Source organism: Canis lupus, chromosome 8, assembly GCF_003254725.2.
Source record: "Canis lupus dingo isolate Sandy chromosome 8, ASM325472v2, whole genome shotgun sequence".
NCBI classification, from domain to species: Eukaryota; Metazoa; Chordata; class Mammalia; order Carnivora; family Canidae; genus Canis; species Canis lupus.
Genome location: NC_064250.1, coordinates 49426663 through 49439263, shown reverse-complemented (window position 1 = coordinate 49439263; position 12601 = coordinate 49426663). Strand labels below are relative to the sequence as shown.

Sequence of the window (12601 nt, the reverse complement as noted above, 5' to 3'; positions counted from 1 at the left end):
CGCGACTTGGAGCCCACTAGCCCTACTGTAGCTTTAAGGCTGGGAGACTGATGTATGGTTTGGCTCCTATTGGCTATCTCTCAGGGGCTGGACTTAAAGTGACAGACTCGAGCAGGGGTGGGGGGAGGGGGGGGAGCCGGGGAGACTTCAATGGAACCAGACGCTCGGGCGAGGTCCCCACCTCCTGAGGAGTAAGAGGACTGAGCGGGAGAGCCACAAGGCCTGTCCTCTCGCCATGGAAGAAAAGAAAAAAATTGTCCAACTGGCTAGTGGGACTGGGGGGTTGACAGATGTGCTGTTTACATATTACCCCCACCTGCATCCTGTCCTTTAACCGGCAGGCCTAGCAAACTCACCTCTCAATCTCTCTCTCTCTCTCTCTCTCTCTCTCTCTCTGTCTCTCCCAGCCCTTTAGAATGGGTCTGTCTTGCAAATTAAAAAGGAGTCACATTCCTCCACTGTCACACCCGGTGGAGGCCAGGGCCTTGGGAATTCCCGGCCTCAAGCCCTGTGCTTGGTGCACAGAAGTGCAAAGGGTCAGAGCGGCAGGTGAGGCGTAGTCAGAGCAGGAGAGGCACAGATTCCCTTCCCACCGCATCACCTGGGCCAGTTGGTCCTGAACTGCGCTCCTACGGCTGGACGCAGGACGTGCATCCATAAAACTGCTCTCTAGATGTAGAAAATGACGCTCGTCATTGGCAACTCTCAGAAATGTACTGAGGACGCAGACGTGGGCAAATAAATCCCTGTCTGCTTAGGAAAATACAGTTGTGGTTAAAACAACCAACTTACCTGCCACATGAACTTGGAGGCCCCGCAACCAGACGCTTCAGCATACACACCTGAATCCCCAGCTACAAACACACCTGTGTCCCTGTCTGCTGCTGCCTCCAGGAACCTGAATGTGACGGGCTGCCACGGGTACCAAAACAAGCTGTAAGTTATGCCCCAGTCCTTCTTCTGGGGCTTTTCATCTTTTGAGATGTGCCAGCCCCAGAGATAATAATTTGATGGTTCAAATGAGTGTGGGGAGCAGATAGGTATAGAATTATTTAAAGGAGGGGGGTTGTGGCTGGGAGGCGGGATGCCCTCAGGAGAGACCACCACCTTATTCTCCTACATTCTACAGAAGACAATGAGCGGTAGGGGGGGGAAAGACATAATTTTATCATCAAAATAAGGTCTAAATGGAGTGTAACTGCAGGCAGTATTCAAGCATTTCAGGAATAAAAGCAGGGAGGCTGGTGAGAAAGCCCGGGAGGGGCCAGGCGCCCGGAGGGGCTGGGGCTTGGGCAGCAGGGCCACAGATGATACTTGACTTGGATAAATGCAAGCGCGTGCAGGCTGGGAAACGGAGCTGAGATTTTTCATATGTGCTGAAGTGGAGGAACGAACGCATGGGATTCTCCAGGCTCGGGGCTCAGGCAGGCATCTCACAGAGAGATGGATGAAGATGTCTGCTCTGTCAGCAGAACCCCCAGCAGCCCCGGATTTTTTTTTTTTTTAATCACATAGGTACTTGGTTGTATTAGAGACAGGGTGCGGAGACTCTTTCATTAACTGTGGCCTCTACACAACCACCGTGTCTTGCCAAGACCTCAGTGACTGCTTTCTCTGGATCCTGTCCAGCCTCCTGAAACCCCTTCTCCAAGCACACAGCACCCAAGTGTGCCTTTGTTGCAGTTGGGAAAGAGGCCCCCCAAGGGAAGGCCTTGCAGGACAGACGGCCGTGTGTCCCTCTGTGCCCCTCCTCAGCCCGTGCCATACTACTACCCTCAGTGTTTGTACCTGCTACCTAGAACTCGCTGCCTCCTGGCCAGCCCTGCTATTCAGGCGGGATTATATATGGATCCATATGAGAAACACCCACCCCCCACTAGATTATAAACCCTATGAGGGTAAGGGACCATGTCTCTTTTTGTTTCCCAGAGAATCCCCAGTGCTTAATGGTGTTGGGTACAGAGCAGCTGCTTGATAACTATTTTGTTGAATGAATAGAAGCGTGGCAATTTGGGGCGGCGTGGTAGGGCCTGCTGGGGGACAGGCTGGCCGCACCAGAAGGGGGTTAGGTTGTATGGGGTCCGTGGCTCCTTGCTCTGTGTGGGTGCACCATTTTTAACTAGAGACAGAACACACTTGATAGAACCTGAAAAGAAAGACAACTTCACAGCCCGGGTCAGTGGATTCAGAGCCGCTGGGGGCAAATGAGGGAAAATAGGAGGTTTTGTTGCTTTCAAAGCTAGGCTACCGCTCACACACAATCACTGCCCGCATCCAAGGCAGAAGGAGGAAAGTAACTGAGGGCTTCTCTCTGGGTATAGCTGACTGGGCCCCAGGGAGGGAATGAGGTCCTGAGACCTGCTTCCTTCTCCATAGGGCTTGTCCAGCTGCCTCACCGATAGCCTAGGGGCAGAGTTCTTTCTCTCTCCCTTCTTGGCAAGAGAGCGGGGTAGACCCAGCTGGAGGGGAGAAGAGGGCAGGCCAGCTAGGGGACCGGTGACCTGATCTAGCCTGGCAGGGCCAGCTTTTCCTGTGGTTCTCCAGGCAAACCCCATGGGGTCCCACATTGTTCATGGGACCAGTCTTTCTCCACTCTGTCCTCACCCAGCTCACAGAGGATGGGGTTCTTTCCCCCAAGCCAGAGGCTGGTCCCATGCCTCTACCTGGAGAGATGGCAGTGCCATCCGGAGTGCAAAAGACCCCACGATCTGTTCCTGACGTCTCTGTGTGATCTTACCAAGGTGTCTCTTCTCCAGAACACGAAGGTGGGGGTGGTGGGGTAGGGGTGGAGGTAGAATGAGTGGGTGAGGGGGACTTGGGTGCCTCCAACCCTGAAATTCATTCAACCAGTTATTTCGTAGTGGCACCGCTCACCCAGAGCAGGTGCCGTTTGTAATCCACCCTGAGCCCCAAGCTCTAAGCCACCCACCCCTTTACTATCTTGTGTCCCAATACTGGCACCCCCAGATAGGCATGCCAGCCAAGGGGAACTGGGACGAAAGGTATTAGACAAAGTAATTGTGAATGGTGTATGGGGACAGCAATCACTTTGTTCTTGCAACAAACTCCTTTAAATAGATATTTATTACATTTACAGAACCTTACAGCTGGGAGGGGCTTGGAGAATCACTGAGAACCATCATCGGACTTTACGAATAAGGAAACTTAGAAATTTCCCTGTGTGGAGAACTGACCTACACAAGGTCACCCAGTGAATAACTGGCAAGGTATCCTATCTTTGATGCCTGGATTTCTACTTATCAACTCCCAAACCTTTGTACACACGTCCCTTCACTTTCCCTCCCATTCCTCTCCCTCCCTTCACTTTCCCTCCCCATTCCTCCCTTCATATTCCTTGCTCTTTGCTAAGGAATATGAAGCCAAACAAGGACATTGCCATCGGCAACACCCTCCATACATACTTCCGCCTGATAGATGATGGGGACCAGGCTGCTGTGTCCCCACATGGTTTCCTGGGAGAAAAAGGAAGCACTGCTTGGTTGGTGGACACCAATTTCCTGACCTGCTGTCCCACCATGAGAAATGCTCCAGCTGGCAGATAAGTGGGAAAACATACCCAGACACAGCCTGGCCCACTCTGCTCCTCCAGGTACAAAAAACAACCAAGTGTGTCAAGGATAGCTGAACACGGATCCACACTGACCATCGGCTCTCTTCCACCCCAGTCTGGCTGAGTCCTTAAAATGGGCTGTCCTTGTGCCTATACCTGGACCTTGATAGCCACCGGAGTGGCCTTGCCATGATCTCCGCAGCTCTCCCCCCACCCCTCCCAGCAGCCCTTGCCACTGGCCTGGTGAAAATCTCCACCGTTAGCAGAACCTAGGCTTGGTGGTACCTTCCCCCTCTCGTGGCAGCCTCCCCTGACACCAGTCATTTCTACACACATAAGGCAGCAGCAAGCAGTGTCTCTCAGATTCTTGAAAGAATCTGAGCACCCCTCCCTGTGGTGTGTTGTCCTGTACCCACCATAAGCAGAGGCTTTCCCCATCTTTTAGGCGGGGTGACTTAGCAGGAGCTGGTGAGCTCAGCATGGGCCCCGGGAGAGTGGAGGACCTGATGGCTTCATTAGTAAAAGATAAGAACCAACAAGAATTTTTGAAGAGTGGGCCACAGACTCCTTAAGTGGAGTGAATGTAGGACACTGGTTGTTTGGTGATGCCACCCTAGTGCTTCACCTTCATATTCCCCGAACCCACACTTCCAGGCGAGATGATTGGGAAACACACAAGGCAGGTAGCCACGCCTTACCAATGGCCCGGGAAGGAGAAGATGTCTCCGTAGAAGTGTCTGAGTCACAATCCAAGCCTGTTTCCGATCCACCCCAGAGAAAGGGCTGGGGAAGGCGAGTCCAGGAAGTGCATCCATTGACCATCCACGGTGACTAAGGTGGGCCTGGCCTAGACCGCGAGCCTAACCTGTGCATCCCTGGGTACATCACTGATCAGGCCATTTCCACTGATCATGGACTCCTGGCCAGGGAAAATGTCCCCAGCCACATACCTCTTTGGGCCCCCTCTCTTCTCACATGCCTGGATTTGGGGTGTGGGGTTATATTCCTGAGTGGTGGTCAGCAGACCGTCAGCCCATTGGCTGGCACATGTCCCAAGGATCATAATTAACTGATAACGCTAATACAATGTGGGCTTGTGCTCCCATAATAGTCTCCTGCTGACAGATAAATGCTGCGGAAACATGATGGCTTTTCCTGAAGCTGTAATGGCCCATTATTGGGGCAAGAAGGCTCGTGTATATTAGCGCTGCCGCCATGACACCAAAGATAAAGTATGAAGGAGATGTCTTGGATGAGTAAATGCTTGGGTTTCCTCTCACCACCACCATCCATTTCATGATCAGAAATCCCTACCGGGGGTCTTGGAATTGCTTCCAGATATTTCGAAGCTCCCATATTCATTTTTTTTCTCTAAGTCTCAAGATCCCATTCTCACCAACACAGCTGAATAGTATATTAAAGTTCTCTGCCTACCAAAAAGATTCCTTCTTCCCGCAGGTCCTATGTGAGATGGCAACTACAGCGAACAGGCAAGTTGGGGAGATGAGAAAGGTGAGATAGGTCTCTCCAAAGAAACAAAGATCTTTTTCCCTTCTGACTGGCAGGAGAATAGGAACACATCAGGAATGTGATAGCTTTGTCCTCTGCCAAATTTCTGGGGGGGAAAAGGAGGAGGAGGAGGAGTGGGGGGCAGACACAGAGAATATGCCTTGATAGTACCTGGGACCTAAGAGGCATTGAATAACTAGCTATTGATTGAATGAATGATCTAATTAAATATTTTCCATTACAGTGCATGTGGGGTTTTTACTTATAACAAAGAACTTTGACCTTATTTTCATCTGTGTCACATATTAATTTATCATCCAATTTCTTGTGACTTTTTCATCAATGTAAGTATACAACAGAATTGGTTTTGAATAGTCGAATCCACGGTTTGTTTCTAGGGTCCCATTGTTGGGAAAAAAAGACACCTTCTGTGGTTGTTGGTAGTTTTAACTGCAAAAACCTCCTGGTCAACACGGACCACAGAAAGAACGAACAGTTTGCTTTGCAACTCACAAATTATGCTTCCGCGCATATTTCTATTCTCAAGAATACTTTTCCTAGAGAAATCATAAGGTACATGAAACTTTGGGAAAATGAATTCTAAAGTACCACACACATGTCAAGGGTTAGTATTAAGTGGGAACAAAGAAACATGTTGGCTAAGCTTGTCTCCCCAGCATTAACGACACCAGATTCAAAACTGGGAACATTCAAATGTGTTTTCATTTCCTAATGGCTCAATTAAGGTGGAGCTTCTGATTTCATTATTTTTTCAGAATAAAATGCATTTTATTTTTGCTCTAATAAAATGCTTTATGGAGAGAGGGGAAAAAACAGCAAATGCTTTTAGGTTTGAGGAAAAAAATCAAATGTACATGGTTTATAAACTGTAAAGTGCTCTCGCTGTATAAAACATGATTGAGATGATAGCTTTTACCTGTGTTCTTATATGGGAAAGTGCCGCCCAACCACTACCTTCACAAATGTATACCGTAATGAAACCAGTCCCATTGGTGAACTCTGAATGGCGTAATTACAAACGGGTCAGTAGCAATTCCCGATGAAGGCCCGAGCTCTGTAGCAGGACATTCGCTAACATCTTTATTCTTCATCAACAGTTGGGAATGTGAAGCTTCGGTAGAACTCCTGACTTAGGAGGGTTTGCCTTCCAGAGAAGGACAAGACAAGGCAAGAAGGGAAACTGCAGAAGAACCAAATTGAGTTTACAGGGGTGGGTAAAAAGCAGTCAACGATACAAGATTTAATATGGATAAACACCGGTAACACACTTGTCAGCAGTGACCCTAGAGTGAGCCGGCCCACAGGAGAGCTGGCGGGAGGGCAGCGATGCAGAGAGACATCTGGGGTCAGAACAGATAGCATATTAAGCATGGGCCTCCAGCTCAATGGCATGACAAACACTGCTTTGGGGTAATTCTACAAAACCCAGCCGAGCAAGGAGCAGCAATAATTCCTCTTTACTCTCCTTTACTAAAAGCACAAATGGAATTTTATGCTCAGCCTTCAGGGACTTGCTTCGAAGGCAGACTGGAAAGGTGATATGGAAAGGACTTGGAGAGGGCTGGAGAAGGTGTCAAAGGCCTCCCGCAGGTGTCTGAGCCCCGCACGAAGAGGGACAAGCTCGGGATGAGGAGGGATGGGTTTGCAGGGCAAAGGCTTGGGTCCAGACACCATCTCTCTCTCTCTCTCTCTCTCTCTCTCTCTCTCTCTCTCTTTCTGTAGGGACTGTCTCCATTTCCTCAACCACCTCCCTTTCTCTCTCTTGGTCAGCAGCCCACTCAGGCTGTTCCCCCTCTACTTCCAGTGCATGAAACCTGGCCCACTGAGGGGCCACCTAATGCACCCTAGAAGTACAGGGGGTAGCTCTCTGAATTCCTCAGTTTTTATGCTGTCTGCTGTTTCATGCTGTAATTTCTTTGTTTAAACCTTCTACAAAAGACAGGAGTGCCAAGAAACCCTCAAAGTCTCTCTGAGGCTGGGTAGGAAATGGCAGCCAGCATAGCAGCAACACCATGCCACACTGCTTGACATCAGCCTTCACCTCACTTCCTCCTTCTAGCTTCCCTGGGCTTGCGCCTTCCAAATGAAGTGTCAGCATTTTAATGCTTGCCTCAGGCTCTGTTTTCCAGGGGACTGGGGCTCAGATAAAGACAGTCAGCAAATGGTTTAGGGTCACTGACGTTCTCTCAATTTAAACTATTTTATTATCTACTACCCCTTTCCTTGGTGAGAGGAGAGGGAGCATAACGAGCACAATGATCCCTGGATTGCTATGGCTCGTCTCTACATGAGTTACAGACCCTCCAGGTTACAAAGGCCCACATGGACTCTGTTCCACCCACCCACTCACCATCCACTTAGACATTATGCTTCTGATTTGGCTGCCAAAATGTTCAGGTGAATGGTGTCATCTGGAGCTAACCAACCCTCCCCCTCCCCCACTCACCTTTCTTTCTTCTTCCATACTCAGGAGGCCCAGTACATATGACGCTCTCCCTTTCCCTGGTTTTCTTCATACTGAGCTCAGCTACTTGTCAGGTGACCATCCTCGCCCCTCATACACCTCCCCCAACTCTAAGGGACTTTTGGCTTCAAGCACCAGAAGAGTCCAATGGCTTCAGGTGGACGGGGTCTACAATCTCACACAGCAAAATTCCAGGGGCAGGTGGTTTCGCCTTTTTGGTCTGCCACCTTTGGCATATTGGCTTTTACCCTCGCCTCATTCCCTCACAGTGGAAGGATATTTCTTGGGGTGTCAGTATCCCTTTCTCATCTAACTGTGTCCAACTCCAGGAAGGGAGGGTGTGCATATGTGTGCTTATGTTGGGGGGAAAATATTGACCTTTATGACTTTTAAAAAATCTTGATGTCATTAGTTTGCTTTTCCCTTGGTGGTTTTGATTTGCTTTTAGCCCAGAGGAAAATCTCTCCTAAGAATTCCTCATCCCTAGGCCAGCCAACTTGGCCTCACATCTTCTTGGCCAGAATCCAGGCATGTGCTCACCCCAAACCCATCACTGTCAGAGAAGGAATGGATCACCATGATTGGTTTCAAATACATTCACTCCCTGAAGCTGAGGGGAGACTCACTTTTCCTGGCTACATTAGTATTCAGTGACAAACTAATCGAATCCACTTCTGTTAGAAGAGGCAGCAGGAATGGCTGTTGGGTTACCAACGTGGTAGACCAATGGCAACAGGCCACCTTGAATGCAAATAGTAAGAGGGTCATCATCTATAGAGATGTAAAAACAAGAGTAAAGCTGAGTAAAAGCTACTTTGTGTCATCACCTTACTCCAGCAAGTCAAAATAATGTCTGTGAAAAATTCTTCTCCCTGAGAAAATTTCTTGTTGGTCTGAGTTGTGATTGCTGTTGCATTTTAATAATATATGTAAATTCCAAATTAGCATATTTTCTTTACCTAGTTTTCAATACAAATTGTATTCCGTGTAGAAGTTACAAAGTCAGCCACACACACACTGACTTAGCTGTACTTGGCTACGGCAGCAGGTGGGTGGTCCTCAAGAGTAATTCCTAGTGGGGTTCACAATTGTTCACAGTCACAGAAAGTGCAAGGGTGTCTGAGTGTCTGTGGTGCTATGCCAATCCTGTTTTCGACGGGTGGATTTAAAAGAAATGATGACAGTGGCAGAGATTCTAAAGGCAGAGAAAGTTTAAAAAGAGGAGGGGGACACCTGGGTGCCTCAGTCAGTTAAGCATCCACCTTTGGCTCACGTCATGATCCCCCCACCCCAGCACGGCAGTCTCCCTACTCTGCAGGGAGTCTGCTTCTGCTGCTTCTCCTGCTTGTGCACTTTCTCTATCAAATAAATAAATAAATAAAAATCTTTAAAAAAAAAAAAGACTGAGAAGTCACTTGAAGTGCTTCAGTCCTTTTCTTCTATGTGACCACTTGGAGTTTTCGTTTGCATTTAACATTTGAAGGCGTGTAAGGGAACTATGCGTTGTGATATTTGTTAGTTCAAGAATAGTCCTCACGTGACAAGTTTCACTGGGTTTGCATCATATCTTTGGTGTAGAACATCTTTGGTGTTCTATAGTGTTATGGTTTGTTTTTAAAGTTAACAAATCGGGAAAATAATGCTATTAGTTATTCCATGATTATACTAAGGATAATTTTGTTGCACAGAGAAGAGTGGGTCCAGGTGTCAAATATTCAAGGTCTGCCCACCATCCCTCCTTTTGTCTGATTGTTCCTTGTTTCAGCCCATCCCCTGCTGGGCTAGCCATCCTGAGAAACAGAAAAAGACCAAAGTCCACATTTCCTTAAGATAGTTTTAAGGGAACTCATATCCAAACAGATCAGTGACAACCATCCAGGAGCTCCCAAATCCCCTCAGCATCTTCACCATGCCCCCATCTACTTCATTCCTCTCCAGTTGAATAGTTCTGCCTTTTACCAAATCCCAGCAATGAAGACAGAAATTCTATTTCTTATTCATTATTCCCTGGTTGATGCCCTGTTTTGGTCCATCACTAGTATTGTAACATTTTAATTCTTTCCCTCTCTTTCATAGTTCATTGGAGAATGCCAACTCTACTAGGAGGCTCCAGGCTCAACGACCAGGAGTGAACAGGGCTATGGGGTTGGACAGGTACTGAGCACCCACTCTGTGCCAGGTGCTCAGCATTGGCCTGCCACCTTGCCCTCACATATGGCCATCGAGCCCACCTTACACCTGCGGTGCATATCATCCGTCTCATTTTATCTATTGAAGAGAAAAACTGAAGCTCTGAAAGTGTGAAAAGCCAGAAGACAATCTGAGATTAGAACCCAGTTCTGGCTCACCCCAAAACCTGTGCTGTCTGTCTATTCCATGTCACCTTCACAGCGTCCATACCAATGCTGCATCCTATGACAAAATAAGAAGCTTTCATAAGTCAGCCTGAGAACCAAGGTGCAGTGGGTAACTGGGAAAATAGTGCTTAGGTCCAATCAACTGATGGGTAAGAGGACTTTAGGAACACAGCCTCTGGGAAGTCACTAAAGGCCAACCTATCCCCATGTTTATATATTTAGCCAACACATGTTCATTCCTTTTTTTTTTTTTTTTTAAGATTTTATTTATTTATTTATGAGAGACATAGAAAGGGAGAAAGGTAGAGACACAGGCAGGGGGAGAAGCAGGCTCTATGCAGGGGAGCCTGAAGTGGAACTCAATCCCAGAACTTCAGGATCACATTCCGGGCCGAAGACAGGCAGTAAACCGCTGAGCCACCCAGGGATCCCCACATGTTCATTCCTAATAGAGAAGTTCTGTCAAATCAGGATGGCTGTGCTCACAGTGCTGGAGGGAGAAAATGTGAGGAGTGTAACATTGGGGAAGAAACCAACTGATTTTACGGAATGATGCCAAGGGGTAAATTGTAACTTTCTATGACTCGGAGAAGGTGAAGGGCAGCCGGAAGAAGGAGGAGGTGACGAAAAGGAAGACCATCTACTGCCAAGCAAAATTTCCTCATTAGGGCCAATTTGCTTAGTTGGAGCAGATTCAAATGGGCAGCAATTTTGAAACTAGCTGGATGAGCTTCAATGATTTCTGCAGTCACACCCAAGAAATCTGAGGGTCCTCCCTGTAGGTGGGAGGTGAGGGAGCATAACGAGCTCCCATAACTTCCTATTAACTTTCTCCCTCTCTGCTCCTGGTGGTTTGAAGGCCTTGGTGAGATCGAAGAGTTGGTTTTGTTTCCCTGTTTCTTCCAACATCAACAAATGCACATTTCCTTTCATTCCTTGGATCCTAGCTAAACTAGCCATTCAAGCAAAGAGACTCATTTCTTGCCCCAGGAGCAAAGGATGGGTCTTTCCAGAGACTCTTTTCCTTAACTCCTTAATGAAAGCCAACCAGCTGGTCCACCAGAGAGACTCATCCACAAGCAAGAATGTTTTTTACCTATGGGATCACAAAAGCATCATTTTAAAGCAATGGCTTTCAAACTTTACAAAAAGAGCCCCAAAGAGTCTTTCTTCAGGTGGAAACGTACACAGAAGTTTTGTCATATGAAACAGCCAAAGAGTAGCTTTTCTGGTTTAGGCAAGCGGGTCCTTCACCCCCACCATAGGAAATCCACTGGCCACCTCTATAGAATCCCTAGTTCTCGGTGGAGCACACTTTGAAAATCAAAAGGGTTTCTCCAAAATCAGTGTTCTCTAAACAGTATCGAGTCAACCAACTTGACCAAGCCTCCAAGATTAAGAAATGGGAGCAATAGACACATTTCTGAGGGTTGTCTGGGCAACAACTCTTTTTGGAGTCCCCAGGACCATGCGGGAGGAAGTGATGGTTAAAAAGTAGCAACCTGCCCAAACACTCCTGCTTTTTGTATCCACATCCTTTGCCATTCAGAATGAGAGGCCAACCCTACTTAGGTGGCTGGTCTTGCAGCACCCCTGTGACCGAGAACCAAAGTCCTCACCACAGCCAGTGCTGCATGGGGTTCTAGGCACCAGGATGTACACAGGTGGATTTCCTATCAAGGATGAAGACAGTTACTGAGAGTATTAACATTGGTAAAGTGGTCTCTCTCCTGAACTACTCGATGATATTAAACAGTATTTAATAATGTCACTTTCATTCGCTTGTGTAGGACATGCTTTCTTGAGTGGGAGCACAAGGGGTGAATCAAGACACTAACTAATGCTTTGTGAATTATAAGGAACAGTCTGTGTGCCAATGGGAGAATGTCTCTAGGTAAACGTGTCCTGTTGCAAGTACCTGGGGGGCGGGGGATGCAATTGAGAGGTTTTGGCAAAATAAGGAAGAGCGGACGCGCTCAAATCTTCACTCTGCCTATAATCAGCTTCATGACTCTGGGACACGTTTCCTCCCTGTTCAGTTTCCTTAAACCCTTACAATGGTTTGTTGCAGGGTAGTGTGTATACAGTACTGTGCGTCATGCCTGGCACGTAGTATTTGGTCAGCAGACTCTGGTCCCACTCCATGCTTTCGTAAACTGAGATCCTGACCTCAACTCTGAGAAGGGGAAGGCTGCCTCCCACGGTGATCTTCCTATGACATATCGTCCACATTATGCTCAGCCCCTGGAGGGGAGAGTACAACCGAGGCATTAGCCAGTGGCTGACTTTGTCCACTGTGACAACCCATATATGTTCAATTTTCCTGCTCCTTCTCTGTCCCATCTTATCTCCAAATCCCCGTGGATGTGGAGCAGCATCTTCTTGGCGATATTTGCAGCATGGCTCCTTAGGGTCCGGCCACCCTCTGCCCACCTCACCATTAGCTCCCTAACCTCATAACCCAAGTGCCGAATGCCTGGCCCATCATGGTGAGCTGCAGATGCTCGTGCAAGATTATGGTCAAGCCACACAGGACCACTCATGAGAGATTCGCTTGGGCGTGCTCTGAGTCTCTGTTGTGATTTAAACATGGAACCCCATGCTGACCTAACAGCTCACTGGGATCTGAGTTCTTCAAGCGGGCTTAGAAGAATGGCCATTCCTGCAGCTTCAGGCTTA

General features: G+C 48.0%; 1 protein-coding gene and 1 long non-coding RNA gene across 2 annotated transcripts in view; one reads left to right on the top strand and one right to left on the bottom strand.

The window, feature by feature from the left end:
* The window catches only part of ESRRB (estrogen related receptor beta), a 115007-nt gene extending 110440 nt beyond the window's left edge, over positions 1–4567 (bottom strand). Inside the window, exon 1 of the mRNA XM_035720022.2 lies at positions 4270–4567. The gene's annotated coding sequence lies outside the window, so the exon portion shown is untranslated. The remainder of the gene's footprint in view (positions 1–4269) is intronic.
* Positions 144–11670, top strand: LOC118355524 (uncharacterized). Its single transcript, XR_007412727.1, has 3 exons — positions 144–936; positions 3098–3227; positions 9642–11670. It is a non-coding gene; the product is annotated as an uncharacterized LOC118355524 (long non-coding RNA).
* Positions 11671–12601: the final 931 nt, after the last annotated feature.